This window comes from Ascaphus truei, chromosome 2 (assembly GCF_040206685.1).
Source record: "Ascaphus truei isolate aAscTru1 chromosome 2, aAscTru1.hap1, whole genome shotgun sequence".
Lineage (NCBI taxonomy): Eukaryota > Metazoa > Chordata > Amphibia > Anura > Ascaphidae > Ascaphus > Ascaphus truei.
This window is the reverse complement of record NC_134484.1, coordinates 279469904-279496768: the sequence shown is the minus strand read 5'-3', so window position 1 is coordinate 279496768 and position 26865 is coordinate 279469904.

The window sequence follows — 26865 nt, the reverse complement described above, 5'->3', positions numbered from 1 at the left end:
GCTTTTAAAACAACATAATTTCTTACCCTGTACTGTACTGTATGTATATATCTCTCTAGACATATATACATACATACATACAGTGGCAAGAAATTATATACCACAAAAAAAAAAAAATCCTCTTTTTTCTTTCTCTTCCTTTGCATATGTGCGCCTAGGTCATTCTTTGCAATACATTTCCAGCGACGTTGTGGAGCCGCAGACCTAACTTGGCTGCAGTCTGTAGGGTTAGAAGATTGTAAGGGTATATACATTTATTGATTGATTGGCTGAGAGTGTGGTTTATTAATTTATTTTAACCATATTCAACATATTGTTTATATCTGCGCTGTTGTTTTTTGTCTGTATATTTTCTGTCCACTATACATCTAGCTGCACTTATTGACATAGTTATAATATGGCCACTGCAATGGAACCTGATTCCATTTTTTATATGAGGAAACATAGAGGTATTAATATGGAAAAAAAAAACAGACGAACTACAGGAGCTGAGATCGAGAGTCCCTAAGTGGATTAAAGGCTTTTATTGATCTTACTAGTGTAAGTGCATATCTCACCGAATTCTTATCTGTTTGTATTGATATACTGCCCTATGATTTTTTCCTCTTTTTTCTTTCTCTTCCTTTGCATATGTGCGCCTAGGTCATTCTTTGCAATATATATATATATATATATATATATATATATATATATATATATATATATATATATATATATATATATATATATATATACTGTAAATATCTCTCTCTCTCTCTCTCTATTTCTCTCTGTCTCTCTGTATATATATATACAGTATATATATATAGTTGCATGATGAAGCCACAGTACAAATTCATGGGTGAGGGTGGGTATCGGGCCTGTGTGGCTTAACCCCTTAATCACCTTTGCGGTTATTATCTGATAAGGTGTTTAAGGGGTTAATTGATATCTGAATGTAATTGTAATGTATTGGCTTTGTATTTGCTATGTATGTTGTGGACAAGACAAGGATTTTGCTGGCAATGGACACTTCGTATTGATGAGGTCAGTAGTACTTTATTTATTTGTATATGCTAGTTAATTTTTTTAATAATGGGCAATTAATCTATTATCCATATCTGGATAATAGTTATTTTGCACATTATTGTACTGTAGGTGTTGGGGGGGAGGGTGTATGTATTGAATGTATAGGCCAGGTTTATTTTTTTTACATTCAGGGTTTGATTCCGTGGTTTTGCGTGGGGCCTATGGAGACCACATGTGGGTATCCTCGGGTATCCTAAAGGGTAGCAGGCTGGTGGTTCCACGGGTGACACATGCTGGGATGACGATGTGTGGTCCCACTTCTGTGGGGGCACCTCCGACCCGTAGTCTGTGGGCATGACGATGTGTGGTCCCACTTCTGTGGGGGCACCTCTGACCCATAGGTGCGGGGATGATGATGTGTGGTCCCACTTCTGTGGGGGCAACGCAGACCCGTAGTGAGCACCCGTGAGTTCCCCAGACCCCCATGGGAACCACCCGAGGCCCCACAGACACCTGTGGGTTTGACCCAGGGCTCCCAGACATCCTTGGGCATACCGTGGAGACCCAATTGTGGCCCACGGTGACCCAAGGAGACCACCTGAGGGCCATGGTGCTGGCAGCATCCACCAGCAGGCCTCCAGAACCTGTGGAATGCTGCTGGTAAACTGTAGGTCTGTCCAGGTGCCCTGCCAGCCCACCGGTGACTAGCGTGGGACTGCGTTATGAACCCTGTATGTAAAAGGATAAATCTTGTATTTATGGGGGGGCACAGGGGGTGGGTAATGTATTTAATAAATATAATGCTGTTTATTGTGGGTCATTGTACTGTTTTTATTGTGGGTACTGGGGGTGGGGTGTTTCCCCAACGGTATGTGGGTAGGCCTCCCTTGTGGGTACTGACTGTGTGGTTAGGCCTCACGGGGGGGGGGTTAGTGTGGGAGGGTATGTAGGCATCCCGAGTGGTGGGTGAGGGTGGTTTAACCCCTTCATGACTGTAGCGGTTAATAACCGCTATGGTGATTAAGGGGTTAGGGGACATTACTTTGTATGTTTTAATTTTTGTGTCTGTTTTGCAGAAGCGGAGGGGCCATGGCCAGGATGGGGGGGGGGGTAACGGTATGTGGGTAGGGGGTGAGGGTGGTTAGCAATGCAGGGAGGGAGATTTACTGGTAACAGAAACATCTCTCTGCCTTCAGTGTAATCTGTTTAAAGCCCCCTCCCCCCTAATGTGTGTTTCTGTAAAATCTCTCTCCCTTCAGTGTAATCTGTTTAACAGAAACATTAGGGGGGAGGGAGCTTTAAACAGATTACACTGAAGGCAGGGAGATACAGGGAATGTACTGTATTGTTCATCATGTACATTGCAATGCTGTGTATAAAGTATAAGGTTTTTTTACAATTAGATAGATGTAATCATTGGTATTGTAAGGGTTAGCTTTGGTTTTAAATTGTGTTTTCTGGTTGGTACTTACAGTATATATTGATTTTGGTTTACTTGATTGGTTAAAATAGTTGACTTGTTTGGAAGTGTTTGTATTTACTGGTAGAGTAGCTTGCAATTATATTGTTAACATTCATTTGCAGAATGTATATGGTGCATAGATTTTATGCATCATTTATACAATGTAAATGCAATGTACTGTGTGGATTGGAATGTTATGTTTTATATTGTAAAATCAGTTAGGATTATTAAATGGATTATTATTATTGTCTGTATAGAGAAGCATTATCTGTAGGACAGTATGATTTTGATAACCATTCTACATGTATTTGTATATTGGTTCATCATGTGTGTATATATACTGTATACTGTATGTATATATATATATATATATATATATATATATATATATATATATATATATATATATATATATATATATATATATATATATATATATATATATATATATATATATATATATATATATATATATATATATATATATATATATATATATATATATATATATATATATATATATATATATATATATATATGTGTGTGTGTATACAGTGTATATATATATACACAGTAAATACTGTATATGTATAGGGATTGTTATTATATATATATATACTGTATATATATCCAGTATATATTTATTTCTCTTCATGTATTTATTTATTTATTTAGATTTATTTATTAATTGTGGGGCTGCTGTGTGTGTGTATTTTTTTTATTGTTGTAGCGGGGGTGGGTGAATGGGGTATTAGCCCCAACGGTGCTTGTTTAGGGCTTGCGGGGGGTAGCGGGAGGGCTTAACCCCTTCATGACCGTAGCGGTATTAACTGCTACGGTCGTGAAGGGGTTAAGTGCACCCGCAACCCCCCCGCAAGTCCTAAACTCACACCAAGGGCCAAATACCCCCTTCACCCACCCCCGCAACCCACAATAAAGCGGGCACGGTGGGTTAACCCCTTCATTGCCTTAGCGGCTATCCTCTATGGTAATGAAGCAGCATTTCTGTATTTTTAATAATATTGAGCAGGAGCAGGGGGGGTCCCTGAACATTAATTTCTGGCTCAGGGAACCCCCTGCTCACTGTACAATATTATTAAAATACAGAAATGCTGCTTCTTTACCATAGCGCATAGCCGCTAAGGTAAAGAACGAGTGTTTATTTATACTGTATACTTATGTGTTTTATTGATACTGTACATGTGCAGAGGGTCTCCAGAGCAGAACCGCACTGGTTTCAGGTCTGGGGACCCCCTGCTCCCCGAGATACAGGCCCCTTTAGGGGGTGCCGGTATCCCTCTGCTCTGCTTGGTTTACAGGCCGCGATCACGTGGTCGGGCCCTTTAAACCAAGCAGAGGGATACCGGCACCCCCTAAAGGGGGCTGTATCTCGGGGAGCAGGGAGTTCCCAGACCTGAAACCAACGCGGTTCAGCTCCGGAGACCCCCTGCACATCTACACTATCAATAAAAATGTATTTCAAATGTATTTATTGTCATTTATTTATTTAGATTTATTTTTATTTTTTTTGGCAACTGCTGTGTGTGTGTATTTTTTTTATTGTGGGTAGCGGGGGTGGGTGAATGGGGTATTAGCCCCAACGGTGCTTGTTTAGGGCTTGCGGGGGGGTAGCGGGAGGGCTTAACCCCTTCATGACCGTAGCGGTATTAACTGCTACGGTCGTGAAGGGGTTAAATGCACCCGCAACCCCCCCGCAAGTCCTAAACTCACACCAAGGGCCAAATACCCCCTTCACCCACCCCCGCTACCCACAATAAAGCGGGCACGATGGGTTAACCCCTTCATTGCCTTAGCGGCTATACGCTATGGCAATGAAGCAGCATTTCTGTACTTTTAATAATATTGTGCAGGAGCAGGGGGTCCCCTGAGTTTAGATTTCTGGCTCAGGGAACCCCCTGCTCACTGTACAATATTATTAAAAATACAGAAATGCTGCTTCTTTACCATAGCGCATAGCCGCTAAGGTAAAGAACGAGTGTTTATTTACTGTATATACTGTATGTGTTTTATTTATACTGTATATGTGCAGAGGGTCTCCAGAGTAGAACCGCACTGGTTTCAGGTCTGGGGACCCCCTGCTCCCCGAGATACAGGCCCCTTTAGGGGGTGCCGGTATCCCTCTGCTTTGCTTGGTTTACAGGCCGCGATCACGTGGTCGGGCCCTTTAAACCAAGCAGAGGGATACCGGCACCCCCTAAAGGGGGCTGTATCTCGGGGAGCAGGGGGTTCCCAGACCTGAAACCAATGCGGTTCAGCTCCCGAGACCCCCTGCACATCTACACTATAAATAAAAATGTATTTAAAATAATTTTTAATGTGTCGCTGTTTGCGCAGAGAGAGCAGCGGATCTCTCTCTGCTGCAAACACATCTCGCCCCCAGTATGTGCATATACAGTACTGTATGTGTACAGTACTGTATGTTAGGGGTTATAGGGGCTGTTGTTATACAGTATATATATATATAAAAACCTTAGTGTGTTTGTTCTTTTTGGCTATCATGCCTAATAAATAACTTATTTTTTTGCATAAGGCCCTCTTTTTTTGATTTTCCTTTCCACGGCAGTGCTCTGCTCTCTCACCACGTTCCTATACAGTATATATACTGCATTACAATTCACTATAGGGGACGGCTTCAAGAGAACAGCTCGCAAGCGCCCTCATGTGTTTTTACACGGCATTGCAGTATTGTAGCTAGCCGGAATAAAATGCTTCAATCCCTGCCGGGAAAATAACGCAATGCACTCAGACAGAAAACAGTCACAAACCTCAATACACCCGAGTATACCCGAATTCGCGGGACTAGCCGAGCTCAAATAAAGTGTGCCGCCAGTGTAAGTACAAGATTTTTAGAGCACCGAAGAAATATAATAAATGGATGCCAAGCACACAACCTCTCCCACCATTACTGTTCTAAACATCTTAAAGATCCAAAGTCCCTACGAGTTATGGGCATTGAGTACATTCCCCCCACATATATGGGTGGAGATCGCTTTAAAAGATTGTGTACTGCACCGACACACATTATTCGAGAAAATACCCGGTATGTACCTGGCAGATACCTGGAATGCGCCGCTCCTCACCTCTGACAAGCCCCGTTGCGTTTGCCTTCCCAGCCTGGGTTCATGCATGGCTGACGGGCGGCTGATCTGTTAAATGATAATGATTAGGATTTAATAGGCTGCAATGCTTCGCGTGTCTACCAGATGGCATAAATTCATGAATTGTAATGCAGTATATATATATATATATACTGTGCAGTATTGCAGCCAGCAGGAATAAAATGCTTAAATCCCTGCCTGGAAAATACCTCAATGCACTCGGGCAGAAAACAGTCACAAACCTCAATACACCCGGGTATACCCGAATTCGTGGGACTAGCCGAGCTCGAATAAAGTGTGTCGCCAGTGTATGAGGGAGACTTACTGGATGTATATTTTAGATACCATGCACCTTAAGGGACATAATGACCATATTGACACAAGCACCATAGTGTGATTACCCATGGAGGGTGATCCTTCGGAGGTCTGGTTTGAATGCTTTACAGCATTCCCTCTGAACTATGGTGACATGTCAGGTCTAATAATATAACTTTCCATACTATCATCTTTAGAGATTATATATAATAACCCTATTGTAGGTTGATTTATCTATGGTTCACACCATATTGCGGATGTGTCTGTTCTGGTTCGCGAATGGCCATACCCTATTTAGTCACAACATAAATAGCTTCAGTGTTAATTTCACACATTATTTTATTAGTTAGATCTTTACAACATCTATTCACGTTAATTTGTACACATATATTTATTCACATTCATTTTATTAGATATATCATAATTTATTTAATGTTTCACATATAGGTAGTTTCATGAACATCACATAGGTTAATAATATGTACTTTTATACTACACACACTTTCAATATTACATGATTCATGTTGAGGGTTCTTCTGTCCTTGCTAAATAACAACCTTTGCTGCACCAACTGCACCGACTCCAACTGCAATCCATATACTTGTAAATTACTAATGGATAACACCAGGTATATTTACTAAGACTTGGTAAGTGGAACTTCAGTCTGTGTATTATCCTAGCAACTAAGCTGCTGGCTAATGGTGTAAGGGGTTACATTGGTAGTTTCATTCTACATGTAATAGCTTCTCCAATTCTTGATATAATCTTTTTTGATCATATATACTGTAACATATATGTCACTTAGTCATTTGTTCAAATCAGACTGTGAAATTATTGTAAAAGGTTATTAAAATCAAAATCAGATTCAATTTATAAACAAAAATAGAACTAATATTAATTACTACTCAAACAATGATAATAGCATATTAAGCTTATGAATTAATACATCAAGCAATACTCTGCAAAAAATTCCAACGAATTGAGCTTATCTCTGTAAATTGTAAAATATAAACATTCATCTAATCACATTTTTTGAAAGATAGTGCGGTCCTCATAACCAGTCTATTGGGATTTGCACTGCATTAAGATTAAAGCAATAGACTGGTTGAACGTTTGTAATTAACTTTTTAATTGTTTTATTAGTATAAGCAAATATCCTTGCTATAAATACTGTGGGGGCACATCCAATGGGTACCCCTGATGAAATCATCATAGATGACGAAACAAGTAGGGCGTGGCTAAGACAGAGGAGTCTTTTTCCCACGGAGACCATTACTGCGGGTTGAGAACTATTGCAGGCTGTGAGAGGCAAAGCAGAAGTTTGGATCCCTCTTTCCCCCGGTGGTGCAGTGACCAGAAGCAGGCAGCTGAAGGTACTGGTTCCCGGAGGGATTTCCTGTGCGGGGCACCCGACCGGGTGGACGTCACTTCCGGTTGCAGGAGACCACGCGGAGAGCACACAGGAGAAGGACACCATTGCTGAGTCGGACGGCAGTATTGGCTTATGAGAGCCTATCTCATACCTGCTTATATACCGTGTACACTTGTGAGTGGGCATTTGACTGTTTTTATTGTTCTATAAACCGAATTGTTATACTTTAATGCACTAGGTGTGCGCCTGTTTTTTTCTTTTCTTTTTCATATATATATATATATGATATATATGAAAAAGAAAAGAAAAAAACAGGCGCACACCTAGTGCATTAAAGTATAACAATTCGGTTTATAGAACAATAAAAACAGTCAAATGCCCACTCACAAGTGTACACGGTATATAAGCAGGTATGAGATAGGCTCTCATAAGCCAATACTGCCGTCCGACTCAGCAATGGTGTCCTTCTCCTTTGTGCTCTCCGCGTGGTCTCCTGCAACTGGAAGTGACGTCCACCCGGTCGGGTGCCCCGCACAGGAAATCCCTCCGGGAACCAGTACCTTCAGCTGCCTGCTTCTGGTCGCTGCACCACCGGGGGAAAGAGGGATCCAAACTTCTGATTTGCCTCTCACAGCCTGCAATAGTTCTCAACCCGCAGTAATGGTCTCCGTGGGAAAATGACTCCTCTGTCTTAGCCACGCCCTACTCGTTTCGTCATCTATGTGAAATACATATATATATACATATATATATACACAGTATATAAGAAGGTATTTCACTATCTATTTTTGTCATATTGGAAGTAGTTCTGGGCTCCCTTTATGTTTTTTTTTTGTCGTATACAGTGCCATGCTCAGTAGCACTCCTTTTCACACTTATACACATATATATTTTTTGTGGTAATGTTTGGGTTTTATATGAGCTTATTGGGTATCTGTGTGTTTATTCTGTGGACATAATTGTTTGTCATTTTGCTGTTTTATTTTAGTAAATATCAGTATCTGTATATGCTAATGCTCCAGATGGTAAATATAGGGAAGTACAAAACTAAGTAAATTAATTATAAGATGGACAACATTTTCATTATAAAGTTTGGGTTAAAGGCATAGGCTTTGTTTTCATCTTAGTTGCAAAACAGTATAAAAAACAAACAGAATGTTCCCAATAAGGGTTAAAATATTACATAATATATATTGATTGAGAGTATACCTATTCAGTTAATGTAAATTATCGTATGTTTATACTGTTTTGTAAGTCTGGGTCAAATGATGACAAATAGATGTATCAATTGCGATCAGAGTGATGATACAACAAATCGTTAAATCCACTCTGTAGCATAAAGAACATATCAAAGACAAATACCAGATTAAAAGGGATTCATATTTCCATTGGTATGTCTTAAATATCGTACCAATCTCCACACATAAACATTCAAAAAATGAATAGAGAATTTTTAAATATCTTATATATATAGTGTGGAGATAGGAATCAGGAATACAGACATATCAATGGATAGTGACAAAATGTTAGAAACTAAAGAAAGTGACCAAGATCCCAGTCACTGTTGAGACCTAGGGGAGATCTAGTTCTCAAAGTATAGATCCAAAAGGCCTCTCTTTTATCTAATGCCTTAATTCTATCACCTCCTCTAGGTAGAGGGGGTATGTGTTCAATACCCAGAAACTTAAAATAATCAATGCCAGCCCTAGGACAACGGGAAAAGTGTTTTGGGACAGGATGATTCTGATCTTTTTTCATTATTAATCTAAAGTGTTCCATTATTCTGATTTTCAAGCACCGTGTGGTCCTGCCCACATATTTCTGTCCACACCCACATGTCAATAAATAAACAACAACATTGGAATTGCAGTTTATGAATGAGTGGATGTTATAGTTCTCTTGTGTGACAGTAGAAGTAAAGGTGGGCAGAGTGTTCATTCTAGGACAGATTTTGCAGCCATTACATTTTAATGAGCCCTTTGGTAGATCAGGCCTAGCATCTGTGTTAAGCTTAAAAAGGCTAGGTGATAATGAATTTGCTAACGTTTTAGCTTTCCTAAAGATGATGTTTGCACCTGATGCAATATAGGGTTTGAGGACTGGATCTAGGGTTCGGACTTGTTATGCTGTGCTCACCACAAACTAGATGAGACCCCGGTACTGAGATGGGAGAAGGTAAACACCAGCCACAGACACAGGGGTCACGTCCGGAATGTAGAGCGGTCTTGGTAGCTGGGGCAGGTTGGAGAGATCAGTGTTGTCGTTATACTTGCCGAGGGTCTGTGCAGGAGAGGTCCAGATCATTGAGCAGGATTGTTGAGGTACAGAGCCGTGGCCAGGGTAGGAGAGTAGCGGATGGTCGAGGATAGCCGAGATCAGTATTCCAGAGAAGCAGTTGTCCAAAGGCAAGCTAGGTCAGTAAATAGGAAATCACAAAGCAAGGCAAGACAGGAGAGGTAAGCACAGGGAACAAGAATCTATGCTCAGCCAAAGTGCCAGTGGCACAGCTGAGCATATATAGGCAGAGGGAGCCAATCCCCAAGGGGATGGAGTGGAGGCAAAGCCTCCGCAGGAGCAGCGATAGGCTGGGGAGTAGGTAGGCAGGAAGCCCTGTGCGTGCACGAGGAGGTGCGCGTGAGAGCGCGGGATTCCGGGGAGCCAGCAACGGATGCCGGAGCAGGAGGTGAGTGGCTGCGCGTGTGTTGGCATATTGCGGGAGCGCGCGGAGGTCTGCACGGCTCCCAAGTCCTCACAGGACTCCCCAGTGTTTTTTAAAGATGGCTTTTATCTGCTCAGCCTCTGAGCTGTAAGATGCAATAAATGATGGACTCTCGTTAACCAGAAATTTCCTAGGTGAGCGCTTCAAGATTTAGAGTCTATCCATAGCTGAGACTTCAGAGAGGGATCTATCTAAGTCCCTCTGATTCTAACCCCTTTCAAGGAATCGTCTATACAAATCCTGTGACTGCAGTTTAAAATCCTCCTCCCAGAACAATTGTGGCGTGCCCGCATAAATTGCCCTTTCGGTATCCCCCTGAACAGTGGTTTGGGATGGCCACTGCTCGCCCTGAGGAAAGTGTTCCGTAAGTTGTTGGGTTTCAATGTCAATATATAAGCAAAGGTCTAAATGTGTGTGTGTGTGTGTGTGTGTGTGTGTGTGTGTGTGTGTGTGTGTGTGTGTGTGTGTGTGTGTGTGTGTGTGTGTGTGTGTGTGTGTGTGTGTGTGTGTGTGTGTGTGTGTGTGTGTGTGTGTGTGTGTGTGTGTGTGTGTGTGTGTGTGTGTGTGTGTAAAGAACAATGAGCGCAACAAATTTCAATTATCAAACAAAATTATACTTGTGAAAAGTGTCAAAATATAATATATTGGGGGAGGTGCTACCAGTGACTAACTTTAGTAACTATTTACAATGCTGCCATTTAGGTCCACGACCCCACCACAGTCAAGATTGGGAGAATGGTGTAGTTGACCTAGGCACAAAGAAAAAACAAGAGAGAAATTTGTAAACAATTGAGTAAAAAAACCTCAATATTCTATCCAAGCTATCTAAATGTGTACAAGGAGATATTGAAAAGATTAATACTAAGAAACATCCTAAGAAGTTAACTAAAATGGAAATTGCCGCTATACAAGAACTATCAAAAATGGAGAACATCGTGATTAAACCAGCGGATAAGGGGGGAGGAGGGGTTGTTCTAAATAGATCAGACTACAACATTGAGGCTTTCAGATTGTTAAATGACATACAAACATACAGGAAACTAGAGAGTAACCCCACAATTATCTTTCAGAAATCCTTTTCAGAATGACTAAATATAGGTTTGCATGAGGGGATTCTCAACAAATTTGAATGGGAGTATTTCAATATGGACACACCAAAAGTTCCATTATTCTACTACTTACTGAAATTACAAAAGAGCATTATAACCCCCCCTCCCCCCGTAAGACCCATTGTTTCGGGAATAAATTTATTAACATCAAACCTATCTGGCTATATAGACCAATTCCTGATAGAGCCAGTCATGAAACTTCGATCATATCTGAAGGATACAATCCAAGTGTTAAATATTCTAGGAGAACATAAATGGGAATCCAACTATATTCTAGTTACATGTGACGTTTCATCACTATATACAGTAATCGACCATCGACAGGGGTACATAGCAGTGAAGGAAAATCTTATAAGATCAGGTGATTTAGAATTGGACCAGATCCAATTCCTTGTGGATAGTATTCAATTTATACTAAGCCACAACTATTTTTGGTTTGGGTACTTGGTTTGCGCCGAACTATGCCAATATATTCATGGGCAAGTGGGAAGACGAGTATATATGTGTAAGGAATCCACACCTCAGTTTACTGTTTACCTTGCCTTACAGACAGGTGCAGTCCTGGAACACTCCCCCTGGTTTCTACTGCAGCTGTGCAAGCTATCACTGCAACCTAGCCTTGTACTCACTCATTGGAGCAGTGCCCTCACACCCTCCTCCAGGGATTGGCCCGCTGGCCTTTAAGTACTGCATCCCCACAATCCTTCTCTGCCGAGCATAGTCCTTCCTGGATGTCACCAAGTGTTCTGCCACAAGCCCCTGGCTTGTTATCTCGTTACTAACTCTTTTATTGTCCTAGTTCTTGTTCCTGTGCTGAAGCGTTGGATCCCCAGCGTACTTGAGCTTCCTGTTCCCTGAGGCCTGCTGTCCTTCCCATAGCAGAGGCCTGTCTACCGGTTCCTGGGGCCTGCAGTGCTCTCTCCATTGCAGAGGCTGTATCCTGGTTCCTGTGCTGAAGCGGAGCATCTCCAGTGTATACTTCAGCTCCCTGTTTCCTGAGGCCTGCTGCCCTTCCCTTAGCAGAGGCCGGTCTACGAGTCCTGAGGTCTGTTGCTCTCTCTCTCCTTGCACAGGCCTGCTCAGGACTCTTGCCCTGAAGCACTGGTTTACCAGTGCTTCCAGGCGGTGGGCCCACTCCGGTCTGCCTATCCCTTCCTGAGACCAGTATCATGGGCCATGGTCGCCGCACGCGCAGAGGCCACTCCCACGCTCATGCTCCTAAGCTGAAGCGGGGAACTCCTGACTACCTTGTCCACTGACGATGCTGCCTTCTCCAGTCCCGACCCTGCTATGTACGACTATGAACTACGCAATCCGGATCAGCCTGCGTGGTCTAAGGTCGGTGCTTATACAACCCCACCTCAGCCACACGGTCCGACCCAGGTTTGTGGCGAGCACAACCATGACAATATGGTCAGGTCATGAGTTCAGCACAGACCTGGTACAGTGGCACAGATGTATCGATGACATTCTTTTTGTCTGGCAAGGGAGTATGGAACGTTTAGAACTATTTCTTTCCAGTTTGGATAACAATCCATATAATCTGAAATTTACGAACCAATTTAGTACCCAGGGAATTACATTTCTGGACTTATATATTTATATAGCTGAGGGTTGTCTGGAGACAAGAACCAACATTAAACAAGTGGATTGCAATAATATTTTGGAAGCAGATAGTAGACATCTGGAGAAGTGGTTAAATAACATCCCATTAGGACAGTTACAAAGACTCAAGCGGAATTGGACACAGGAATCCGTTTTCTAAGATATAAGCATCAGACATGATGAAAAAATGTAGGGAAAGAAAGTACAGGATTACAGTTGTAGATAAAACATATAATAAAGTTTTGCAAATGGACAGATCTACTCTAATAACACACAAAGGTAAAATTTCCATCAAAAATAGAGGAGAAGAATACACTGTTTCAATACCTTTTATCACAGTTTAATAAAAGAGTGCAAGCAAAATAGTAATTCTATCAAGACATTTAAATCCATACAGTCAACAATAACACAGGAAGTTTTTGAAATCGACAACTTTATTGACTGCAATTCTTGTTATGTTATTTACATGCTGCAATGTCCCTGCAACAAGCAGTATGTGGGGAGGAAAACTTGGAGGTTAAAACTCCGAATTGCAGAACATATTGTGAACATTGAAAAAGGTCTCACTCAGCACAGTGTGTCAAAACACTTTAAAGATCACCATGCCCAGGACCCAAAAGGTTTGAAGTTTATGGGGATTAAGAAGTTAGCACATAATTGGAGGAGTAATAAGGTAACCCAAATTTCCAAACAAGAAACATATTGGATTTACAACCTTAAAACCCTATCCCCAGGAGGCGCATGCACGACGGCTACGAGTATGGTTGTCTGAACAGATACAGTAGAGGCAACGTTTATTCTAACATTTGCTGTAAACTAGCCGGGTTACATTCTGGGTATGTGCTGGGTATGTGCTGGGTATGTTCTGGGCTAGTTTGAGGCACGTTTAAGGCATTTCTGCATTGACTAACGACCCATAGGATTAACACAGCAGGGATCCCTGGCAGTCCAATTCAGTTTCAATGGGACTGCCAGGGACCCCCGCTGTTAATCTGATAGGCCATTAATCAATGTAGAAATGCTGGGGCTAGTTTAAGGAAAGTTTAAGGCATGTATTCAGAATGTACCTGGGTGTTTCCTGGGTCTTTTGGGGAATTGCCACTGTTTTTTGTTAGAATAAGAGTTGCCTCTACTGTAGCTCCGTGCCGCGCTTAGTGAAAACATTGTGAAAATCACCCACTATCACAGAAATTTTGCCCAAATCAGTCAGGAAGCACTGTATAAACCCGCAGAGATGGCTCTGAAAAAACCGACAAGCCAAAAGAAGCAGAAGCTATCGGATGTTAGATGCTACTTCGGCGGTGCAGGATCGTGCAATGCGCTGAGGAAATGACGCCGGTTTCAAACCCCGGCTCTGATACTGAGCAGGAGGGAGATGAGGAGAGTAAAAGGAATCAAGCCTTATTGCCTGTACGGAGATGCGACTTCGAGAGGCTATACAACGACCTAAAGTCCCTGTTACAGGCCGAAATAAAGGAGGTAAAGAGAGAGGTAAGCAAGCTGGGGACAAGAACAGACGAAGAGGTCGGGGGAACTACAGCGGCAGATAGATGAATTAAAGGAATGCCAAGAGGACGCAGAGAACCATGAAAGGCGGAACAACATAGGGATAAGGGGGGTCTCAGAAGAAGTAGGAGACTGCGAGGAGTTCATCGCAAAATGGCTGGAATCCCTGCTCCCTGACAGCAATAAAGAGGCTCTGGCCATGGACAGATGCCACAGAGTGCTCCGTTCCCGACCGATGCAGACCGAGCAGCCCAGGGACATTATAATCCGGCTGCACTACTACACCACAAGGAGGCAGTATTACGCCAAACGAGGGCCCTACCAACGGTGGAGTTTGAAGGCAGCAGAATGCTGATTTTTCAGGATCTGTCGCCAGCCACATTAGCCAGGTGCCGTAACCTGTTCCCCTTTACAAAGGTCCTATGGGACCAGACCATCCTGTACAGGTGGACCTTCCCATTCGGTTTGATGGTGGTGAGGAATGGGAGGCCCATCACAATGAGAGACCCAGCAGAGGGGCCGTCTTTTTTGGTCAAACTAGGCCTTAAGGGAGCCCCAGCCAGAGAGGAAGAGGCCGAAGAGGCATTGGAGCCTGAATGGATTTGAGGCGCAGGCTCATCCAAAGCTAAAGGAGGCAACAAGTGAGCGGCCGATCGGGTCGTAGTGGAAGTTCATGAAGTTAAGAAAAGTTTAACAGTTTAAACGTTGCCTCGCGTGGTGTGATTTTGGTACATAGATTAATCACTAGAAGGTGGAAAAAGTAGCCGTGCAGCCCACAAAAAAGCCCTGGAAAATTTCACAGACTTGGCGGTTTGGCTGGAGTTCCTGTTCCAAAAGATGCCAGAACTTACCTTTGCTCTTCATTATATGTGCCAAGGTAAGATGGAGGACGCGATGGCATCCCCTCGGAACCAGCATGAGACGCAGAACCCGGAAGAGACGAAAGGACGAGAAGAGAGCGCGCTCTCACCTCCTCCTCGCGGCAAAAGCAGATCCAAAATGGCGGCCGCTGGAAACCGGAAGTCATCATAACCCGAGGGCGGGCAGAATGCGCCATCTTGGAAGGGGCAGGTTCAGACGCTGGCCCACAGAGCTATGTCAGAATGCGACGTAGGGGGAAGGAAGGACCCCAGAAGGCGGCGAAAGAAGTGCCGGAAAACAAGACTTCGGGGGCTAAGGGGGCTAAGGGGGCTGAGGGGGTTAGTGGGAGGAGGGGCAGGGGAAAGGGGGGTGCTGGAGGAAAGAGGAGCGAGAAAAAAGGCAAGCGATGGGAATAGGGAGGGGGGGAAGGTACCGGTTAAGTAGGAGTAAGCCCAGGAATATAGGGAGATGCGGGAGTAATACTATATAAAGCAGTAAGGTAGAAAGTTGCGCAAATCGAAAAATTACTCTAATAGAGTTGAGGAGAATAGAGAGAGAAGAGGAGAAGTGGAGTTAGAGAGGACAGAGAGGGATACGAGTGAGAAGGTGGGGAAGAGGCGAGGAGGCGAGATAGAACAGGAAAGGAGCTAGGGAGATAGAACAGTGAGAGAAGAGTGAAAAGAGCTAGTTAGCCTAAAGGGCAGCGAGATAGTTAAATCTAAAACAATGACGTCTCGGAGGAAAGTGGAAAGTGGAGATGGCAGGCGAGCAGAGGGGGGCAGGGAGCAGATGCAGCACACTAGCAGAGACAGAAGACGAGCTGAGGGACGGCTTCAGCATTGTACCAGGGATTAGGAGGCAGCAAGCTGCTCTAGAAATAGCAGAGGAAAGTTGATGCGACATAAGTTAAGTTTCATAAGTTTTGTGGGTGCAGTTAGAGCGTGGGGACAGAGTTGAGAGGGAGAAACATACTCCGGAGTTGGCATGAACCTCCGGCCGGGTCTCGGGAGGAGGGTTCCCATAGACCCCGATAAAGTCCTTTGGGGGCTAAATGGGGGTCGTGGGCAGGGAGAGATACAGTGGGGGAGAACCACTGCCATGAGAGACCTCACCCCAAAGGTGCTGGACTTGGCTGCAGGGCGGGTAGGCCCAGTTGCCGACGACAAGTTGTTGCTGTTATGCATGTTTATGTATTCATGTTTAGTTTTCCCTCTTGGTTTTTCCTCTTGTGTCATACCCCACCACACCCCACCTCGGGAGATCGAGGCAGGTGATAGAGAAGATGGAGACGCGGAAAGGGCACCACCTGGGAAGGTCATCGCTTCCGTAGAACACATCGGTAGAAAGGGTGTACGAACAAGTCAAGATGAGTAGAGAAATCAGGTGCATATCACACAATGTCAAAGGCTTCAATAGCCCAGCTAAACGTAAATTGGCCCTTAAAGATTACAAAAGACACAACATGGAGATTATTTTTCTCCAGGAGACCCACTTCTCCACGGTCAGTTTCACTAAATTTTTAGAAAAGGACTGTAAAACAGTATACATGGCGCCAGCTAATGAGAAGAAGAGAGGAGTAGCTATAGCAATACACAATAGAATTGCGTTCCATGTGGATAAGAAACTGTCAGACAAAGAAGGACGATTCCTAATCCTCGTAGGGTCCATACAGGGCCAGCCACTCACGTTAGCATCAATATATGCACCGTGTGAACTGGCACCAGAGTTCTTTTTCCTCTTTTTCTGGAAGTTACATAGTGAAGCAAAGGGAAATATGATAGTAGCCGGGGACCTAAACAGGACGTTAAACCCAGACTTAGATAGGTGTACAGTATTTAACCTTCCCCTCAGACAGGACATACTAAACATTACCCAAGGCCTACGTGACTGCCAACTGGTAGATATCTGGAGAGAGCAACACCAAAAGGTTAAAGACTTTACTTTTTTCTCCCATCCACACAACCGTTACAGCCGGATAGATTACTTTCTTGTATCCAATAGATTGGTCCCAGTGGTCTCCCATACTGGGATACACAATATTTCGTGGTCAGACCACGCACCGATAGAGCTGCGGTGCACTTTAAATTTACTAGATGAAAATGTACATATAAGGGGGGACTCCATTTTGATTGCTAGATAACCATTTTTCTATAACCATTCTGTACTAACATTTAAGTCTCAGGAACTAACCACATGCTATATGCCATACGTAATTGTGCCTTCCAGGCAGATCTGAGAAAATGACCTCTCACCCACTTATCGCTAGCTGAACTGTACTTGTTCAGACTTATTTTGCCCTGTAGAAAACAGGAACTTGTTCCCAGCCATATTGAGCATGAGTTACACAAGAATGCATTACACAACATACTGTCCTAAAGACTGACATTTCCTTTAACTGCCTCCAAGTTCGTTATTAAGGCCCCTTCCCAGACCATAAACTGTCTATGCTGTCTAACTCAAGTTTGCTATATAAACTGACTGTAAACCCTTTAATAAACGAGAGAACAGTTTTTGACAAAGCTTGTCTGACTCGATTACTGTCTTCTCCCGAGCTCGTCCACCATTTTGTTTTCCCAGATCATCAGTGCTTTAAGAGTGGGCTAAATCCTCCGGAGGTTGAAGTCATTTAGAGTTGGCAGCAGGTGTATTCTCACGCTAAGACGTCAGAGAATACGAGGATACATTTTCACTAGACAAGCCAGGAGCAAACTGGAGGCTCAATGAGCTTTTACTAAAAATCCTGGCCATTGAGAGGGAGATAGGAGAGAAGATCAGGGAGTATATTACGGAGAACTAGAGTAGTGTGTCGTTACACTCCATGTTGTGGGAGGCCCATAAGGCTACCCTCAGGGGAACTCTGATGTATCTAGCGGCAAGACGCAAAAGAGAGCAAGAGCGCCAGATTAAGGAGCTGCAGGAGAAATTGACATCCCTCACTGTGCTCCATAAAACCGTCAAACAGGATGATACCCTGAAAGAACTATTAGACACCAAACATCAACTAAACCTATTACAGGCATACCCCGCATTAATGTACGCAATGGGACCGGAGCATGCATGTACTGTAAAGCGAAAATGTACTTAAAGTGAAGCACTACCTTTTTTCCACTTATCGATGCATGTACTGTACTGCAATCGTCATATACGTGCATAACTGATGTAAATAACGCATGTGTAACAGGCTCTATAGTCTCCCCGCTTGCGCACAGCTTCGGTACAGGTAGGGAGCCGGTATTGCTGTTCAGGATGTGCTGAAAGGTGCATGCGAGAGCTGGCGTTTGCCTATTGGACGATATGTCCTTATTTGTGAGTGTACTTTAAGTGAGTGTCCTTAAACCGGGGTATGCCTGTATTATCCTCCCAGGACGAAAAGGAGATGAGCTGGACTAAACGTAGGTTTTTCGAAAAGGCGAACAAGCCGGATACCCTCTTGGCCAACAAACTTAGAAATAAGACACGAAACTACCATATCCAATCTATTCGCATGCAGGGGGGGATTTTACCTCGAATCCTAAGCGGATTGTGGAGGAATTCAAGTCCTACTATGAAACACTCTACGATGGAGGTAAGGTCATACACAATCAAAAAACGAGGGACAATTTATGGGAATTCTTAATAGGGGCGAAACTGCCGACATTGAGCAAGGCGGAGAGGGAGGCGTTACAAAAAGAATTAGCGGAAGTTATAAAGTCCCTCAAGCCAGCCAAGGCACCAGGCCCAGATGGCTTCTCGAACCTATATTATAAAAAATATCTGAAAATACTAGCCCCATATTTGTTAAAACTTTTCAATTCGGTCTTGTTAAGGGCCTCATTCCCTGCACAGATGCTTCAGGCGTCTATCTCCCTGATCCACAAACTTGGAAAGGACCCGGCAGACTGTAAGAGCCACCGGCCCATTTCTCTGATCAATACTGACATAATTTTTTTTTAAAAACTCATAGCTAACAGAGTGGGTAGCGTCCTTCCCAGGTTAATTCATCCAGATCAGGTTGGGTTCATCGGAAGAAGGCAAGCAGCAGACAATACCAGACAAATAATAGATTTGATTGATCTGGCCCAAAAACAAAATATTCCGTTGATGGTACTAAGTCTGGATGCGGAAAAAGACTTTGATAGGATCGACTGGCTCTTCTTGAGAGAGACGCTGAAAGTGTTTGGCTTTGAAGGACGCCTCTTGGGAGCCATTATGGCATTGTACGAGGGGCCGACGGCAAGGGTGCGACATCAGGGCTTCCCATCTTAGCAATTTCAAATCCGTAGTGGCACGAAACAGGGTTGCCCGCTGTCCCCGTTGTTGTTCGCCCTTTGTATTGAACCCCTGGCGGCACATATGAAAATATGCCCGGATGTATCGGGAATATCGTTAAAAGAGCAGACCCACAAAGTGGTGCTGTACGCGGATGATGTGATCCTGACATTATCCAACCCTCTTACCTCCTTGCCCAATGTTTTTGCAATCCTGGGGAGATTTAATCAAATTTCGGGGTTCAAAATTAATCAGGCCAAGTCAGAAGCCCTCAAAATAAATTTACCAAAACCAGTAGAAAAACTAATTGGACTAAACTTTAACTTTAAGTGGCAACCCTCCATGATCAAATACCTAGGGGTGAATTTAACAAAAGATTACAAAGCATTATATAAGGAAAACTATCCCAGGTTGTTCAACACTCTGAGAGAGGATCTCAAGAGATGGGCGGAGTATGGCATCTCTTGGATTGGGAGGATTCACAGTGTGAAAATGAATCTTCTTCCAAAGGTGTTATACCTTTTCCAAGCCCTCCCGATCCCCCTGCTGAAAGAAGACATCCTCTCTCTGCAGTCAAGGATAACAAAGTTTATCTGGAATAAAAAAGGCCCAAGGATAAAAAAGATATCTTGAGGAGGCCGACCTCGAGAGGAGGGTTGGGGGTGCCTTGCTTGTTCGCCTATTACGAAGCAGCCCAATTGAGCCAAATCATACAATGGCACACGGATCCGGATCTTCAGAGATGGGTGGCATTGGGGAAAGAATGCTGCGCACCGGTAGAGCTGCAGAATCTAATTTGGTTACCCAAAAAAGCTGGTCTAGGGTCAGGATACCGCTGCAGGCCATATCAAGCTCCTTGAGGATATAGGAGGCAACCAAATTCAAATGTTCTCTCACAACACTAAACTCCTTGATGACACTTACACTGGCGACACACTTTATTCGAGCTCGGCTAGTCCCACGAATTCGGGTATACCCGGGTGTATTGAGGTTTGTGACTGTTTTCTGACCGAGTGCATTGGGTTATTTTCCAGGCAGGGATTGAAGCATTTTATTCCCGCTGGCTGCAATACTGCACAGTATATATATATATACTGCATTACAATTCATGAATTTATGCCATCTGGTAGACACGGGGCATTTAACATTTTTGCAGAATAGTTACAGTGGAGTGTTTGAGGTGAAAGCCAAGAGTGACTGTAGGTGTGGGACAATAGCCATGAGTGCAGGCTATTGGGATGCTTGATTTGTGCGGCGAGTTTCCCCAGCATAGGGTTGCACGCCTGGACCCGCTACTCTCCGGCTTGGCTAAACAGACTTTGATGGCGCTTACAGATGAGTTCGCTGATGACTATGACCACCTGAAACAACTTATGCTATTTCAGTACGGTTTTACCCCTGAAGCTTACCGGGGTAAGTTCCGGCTAGAGGAGAGGCACCCTCAGGAGACCTATGTCACTTATGTGACCCACATGGCTTTGTGCGGGCTACACTGGATGGAGGGCTCTGAGGCCAGGACTTAATGCCTGCTGGACCTCATCTTTCAGGAGCAGCTCATGCAGCAGTGCCCGCTGGCAGTGAGGGCTTTTGTGTATGATAAAAAGCCCAAGACCTACACCGAGGCGGCGAGGATGGCCGACGACTTTGTGGTCAGCCGGTCCCAGATGACCCCCAAGGCGCCCGCCAAAGCAGCAATCGCACCAGTGCCGGCCAAGAAAGCTGTGAGTACCCCCCAGTGGACCCAAAATCCACCTGCGGGCAGCGGGTCACCGAAGGCGGGAGAGCTCCGGCATGAACGCCGGTGCTACAATTGCAACAGCACTGGTCACCTCAGACCAGATTGCCCGGAACCCCTGCGTTCCAACGGACCCTATCGAGGGCAACGCACCCCAGCTGCGAAGCCGGTAGCCCGCATGCGAGTGGCTTCCACCAAAGAACAAGGACCGGTCAAGGAAACAACTCCCAGCGAGACGTCCCATGTCACCCCTATCCCGGTTTCATCGATGCCTACAGCCAGGAGCGGAGGACCTCTCAGCGCAGACCTGCAGCAGACGGACGGCCGGAGAAAACATCTTACCCCGGTGACAGTCGGTGACCGGCAAGGCTGGATTCAGGAGCCACAGTAACCCTGGTCCGACCTGATATGGTCCGGCCAGAGGAATTGCTCCCAGGCCCTGGGATGCAGATCACTGTGGCCGACGGAGAGCCACGTTTCCTGCAGGTGGCCCGCATCTTTTTGGATTTTGTTAGCGGAGGGCGCAGAGGAGCCCGGGGAGGTAAGCCAGGATCAGTTGCAACCACAGGCTGACTTACTGCTCCCCCTTACCTTGTCCCCTTCCCCGGACAATGACATGACTGGGGGGTGGCCAGACTTAGGAGCCCAGTTTAGGGAGGCAGTGAAGGCAGACCCTACCCTGGCCGGCGTGAGACTTCAGGCGTCCGAATCTCAGCCAGGGGAGGGCACTGAATGCTTCCTATGGCATAAGGGACTCCTGTACAGAGAAGAAGGGAACCCGGGGATAGCTCACTCTATTCCATTAGCGGGACATCAGGGGGTCACCAGGACACGATCCCGGTTATTGCAGCGTTACTACTGGCCGGGGGCATCCCAAGATGCGAGCAATTTCTGCCGCTCTTGTGATGCCTGCCAGTGAGTAGGTAAGGCGTGCGACCGTGTGAAGGCATCCCTGAAACCCCTGCCGATAATAGGGGAACCCTTCCAGAAGGTAGAGATGGACCTGATAGGACTCCTCATGATTCCTAGCAGGTCAGGGAAGCGCTTCATCCTCACAGTGGTGGATTTTGCCACCCGGTACCCTGAGGCTGTAGCGCTTGGCACCATAAGTGCCAAGACAGTGGCAGAAGCTTTGCTGAACATTTTTGCTAGGGTTGGTTTCCCTAGTGAGATCCTAATCGATCAGGGGTCATATTTCATGAGTGAACTGTTACATTGTCTCTGGGATGCCTGCGGTGTACAGCACCGGCGCACTACCCCATACCATCCCCAGACCAACGGATTATGTGAGAGGTTCAACGGGACCCTGAAGCAGATGCTTCGGACCTTTATAGAGGCAGAGGGGAAAGACTGGGAGATTCACCTGAAGCTCTTGCTGTTTGCCTACCGAGAGGTACCGCAAGAATCTACAAGCTTCGCCCCCTTCGAGCTACTATATGGCCGCAGGGTACGTGGACCTCTGGACCTATTCCGAGAGGGATGAGAAGGGGAGACTACTGCTATTGAGGCTTCAGTGATCCAGTATCTAGTAGATCTCAGAGACCGGTTAGAGATGCTCATGGGGGTGGCCCAGGACCACCTCAGGGCTGCTCAGACCAAGCAGAAGCGATGGTATGACCAGCAGGCCCGTAGCAGAGAATTCATCCCAGGACAGCAGGTGCTTGTTCTCAAACCCACTCGGGAGAACAAGCTGATGGCTGCCTGGTCGGGACCGTAATCGGTTATCCGAAAGGTGAATGAGTGCAACTATGTTGTACAGGTAGCGCCTGAGAGGCACAAAACATACCACATCAACATGTTGAAAGAGTACAGAGCACCGAGTATGGGAGCAGTGCTGGCCATTTGTAGCCCACTGCTGGAAGATCCAGCGAGCAATGACTTGCCTGATCTCCTAGGGGTGGCAAGGCAGGGAAACACTGTAGAGCAGGTAAAGATAGGGGCACAGTTGAGTGCTAGGCAGAAGGGAGAAGCCAGCGACATGCTAGCTCAGTATAGCACCCTCTTCACTGACATGCCAGGGACCACACATCTCACAAAACACCTAGTACACACAGGGGACCTGCAGCCTCTGCATAAGCATGCTTATAGAGTGTTAGCAGAGGTCAAGACCAGTATGGAGAGAGAGATTGAGGAGATGCTAACCCTAGGGGTAATTACTCCGTCCCAGAACCCTTGGGCAAGTCCAGTAGTCCTAGTTCCTAAGAAGGACAAGACCACCAGGTTTTGTGTGGACTACCGGTTGCTCAACGCTGGGACGGTGTCAGAAGCTTACCCCATGCCCCGCATGGATGAGTTACTAGATGAACTCGCGGGGGCAAAGTATCTGACCACCATGGACTTGAGCAAAGGCTATTGGCAAATCCCACTGACCCTGGAGGCTAGGTAGAAGTCAGCATTCATCACTCCAAGTGGCCTCTATGAGTTTTTGGTGATGCCATTTGGATGAAGAATGCCCCGGCTACCTTTCAACGCCTGGTCAATAGGTTACTGGAAGGGATGCAGAGTTATGCCAGGGCTTACTTAGATGACATTGCTGTCTTTAGTAATTCCTGGGAATCCCACATAGGACATGTGTCTGCGGTGCTGGGTAGGATCAGGGAGGCTGGGCTTACCTTAAAACCCACTAAGTGTATGGTAGTGATGGCAGAAGTCCTGTAATTAGGGGACAGGGTGGGTGGAGGGCATCTCAAGCCAGAGCCAGCCAAGATAGAAGCAAAAGTTGAGTGGCCTGTTCCAAAAACCAAGAAACAGGTCATGGCATTTTGGGCACTGCAGGGTACTATAGGAAATTTGTCCCACATTACAGCGCCCTGGCCAAACTCCTGACTGATCTGACCAATAAGCAACTGCCTGTGCTTATTACCTGGACTCCTGCCTGTGAAACTGCTTTCCAGGCCCTGAAAACTGCGCTTGCTGGCGCCCCTATACCGGCTGCTCCAGACTATACCAAGCATTTTCTTATACAAACTGATGCCTCAGACTTTGGTGTGGGGGCTGTGTTAAGCCAGGTGGGGGACGACAGCAAAGAACACCCTGCGGTGTATCTAAGTCGCAAACTGCTCCCCAGGGAAGTGGCATATGCCACCATTAAGAAAGAGTGCTTGGCCATTGTGTGGGCACTCAAAAAGCCTCAGCCCTATGTACTGTATATGGGAGGGCTTTCACGGTCATCACAGACCACAATCCCCTGAGTTGGCTACAGAGGGTATCAGGGGAGAATGCCAAGTTGCTGAGATGGAGCTTGGCTTTGCAAGAATTTGAATTTACCATTCAACACAAAAAGGGCAGTGAAAACAGCAATGCTGATGGACTTTCACGCCAGGACTATCCCTCTGAAACTGAGTTCATTAATGGTGCCAGCAGTGCCCCACTCCCCGTTAGGGCCAGTGGGCCACAGGTCACCCATTAAGAAGGGGAGGTATAGAGGGAGAAAGGGGGGTGGCCCGGGATTAAAGGGGTTACACCCCATTTGGCCATCCCCTGAGCTCACCAGGGAGACAAGGGATTAACTGGGCTGAGACCCAGAACTGTGATTCAACTCCTGTTATAACCTGTAAATGTGTATTCCCCTGTTTCCCCTGTTTTATTGTAACATCTGGTTAATCCGTGTCTGCAGCACACACACACTGGGATCCATCCGGGAGCACAAGGTTTAATAGTTGTATAGTGATTATAGCCCTTTGTGTAATTTTTCCGCCTTTTCAGGCACCATTTTGCAGTCTCTCATAGGCCGCCATTGGGACTCCATGTCTTTCAATGGCGAATCTTGCTGTTGAGTCCTGTTCCTGAGAAGACCAGCAGATGGCGTCCGAGAGGGAGAGCGGCGTTTTCCCATTGAAAGTCAATGGGCTCATTGACTTCAATGGAGAAATCCTCGAGAGAGCTTTCCAGGAACGAGTTGGCTGCCGTCCAAACCGCTTTACCGCAAAGCGGATACATTTTTAATAGGAGAGCTTTGATCACTTACAAGTCAAGTTCAACAACAAGTGGCGTGGGAATAAACAGTTCTAGGGCCCCTAGAAATAGAATTCTTTCTGTTCCTAGTTCCTAGACCTCCCCCCACTCGACCACAATCGGGTCCCCGTATCCTGGACCCCCGATAAGGGTCGAACCGAGAGGAGCGGGCCGCGCCATAGGTTCCAATGGCGGCGGCAGAAAAAGCTCAGGGAAATGGCTAAGTGTCAAATGCAGAAATTTGGTATTACATAGCTCCGGTTCCGGAGGGTCCAGAGAGTCAGGGTTTGAGGTATCTGTAGCCACTGCTCCGGCATCGCATGCAGAACCATCCTTGACCCTCTTGGACCAACCCGACGGAGTATGGACCCCCTTGAAAGTTCGGGATTTCTCCCATAGACTTCAATGGCGGCCAAACCCCATTGACCGGCTACAGTGGAAAACTCCCATTGACTTCAATGGCGGCATCGCCCCGTGGAAAGTCTATGGCGGGGTTTCCCATAGCCGCCAACGGCGGCGGTTTGCCATTGACAGTCTATGGTGGCGAAGCCCATTGTTTTCAATCGGGATTTAGTGAAAAACCTTGATTTAATTTACAGCGGAGATTTGTGTATTAAAATGTAAAACGGTTTAAAGTGTATTTGTGTTTCCCAGGTCGTAGCAGGTCGTAAATTGTACCATAGGGTGTCCCAGTTCCGGCATAGAGAACTGGGAAGTTTGGATCTGCTGGACCCAAAGGAACCGGATATTTTAATATGTTCATGTTTTATCCAACATACTGTATTCCGAGATATGGGTAAAACTCAGAGGAAATTCCTTTGCATACCAGGGTAGCATATGGCCAGAAAGGCGACCCAATGTCTAGGACCTGAGTATGTTTCAAAGGATTTTGTCACCACCACTGTTTGCATGAGGGTGGATACTACTCAAACCAGAGCAGTCTTCAAGTGTTCCATTTCACACCTCATAACAAAGGATTTCCTGCCAGGTACTCCATTTGGTAGACTAGCTGTCATTCCTGATATAGAGGAGGGGTTATAGAAATGGGACCCCGAGCTCTACTACGCATATCCCAACTAGCCGGGGGCATGGGTCAAAAAGTGTTCCCACGTTAACTACTGGATAGAGGTAATTGAGAACCAATCCACGGTACTTGATGTTAAGGATAGGGCACAAAAGGTTTATAAACTGATGTAAACCCTGTATCCTTTGTCTTCAATTTATCATCTGAATGCTACCTGATTGCGAGAGAATTGCTATGCTATATACTTCTCATTCCCCGACCCCAAAGTAAGTGTACTTCTTGTTTGTTACTGTATTATTCGTGTGTTCACCTATCCAAAGGAATAAATCTACTTTATTATATCTAAGACTCGTTCAGTTCAGACCCAGTGATAAATATATATCATCTGTTATATATATTTATGTGTGACCTAATCAGCCTGCCATAATCTCACCGTGACACTGAGTAGCTGTATCCTCGTCCGGTGCATGAGTATATCTCATAAAACGCTTTTTTTAATCTGTTGTTTGTGAGTTAGCATTTTGTTGGATTTTTTAGGGAAATAAATGTATATTTTTTTGGACATATTGCACTAGGATCGGGCGCTTTCTTTTTTGTGTTTCTGTACAGATTGGCTTGGAATTCGTTGGTTCCCCGTGGAAGGCAACATGTTCCTGTTTGCAGCAAGATCTCACTACTGATCCATATAATATTGGACTTATTTCATCAGTTCATGCAATTGTATCCATTATTTTATTGTTTTATTTTGTTCTGTTTTTATCATTATCTCTTATCCTATCCATTGGTGGTATATGCTACTCTATTCAGTTTCATATAGACCAGCAATAT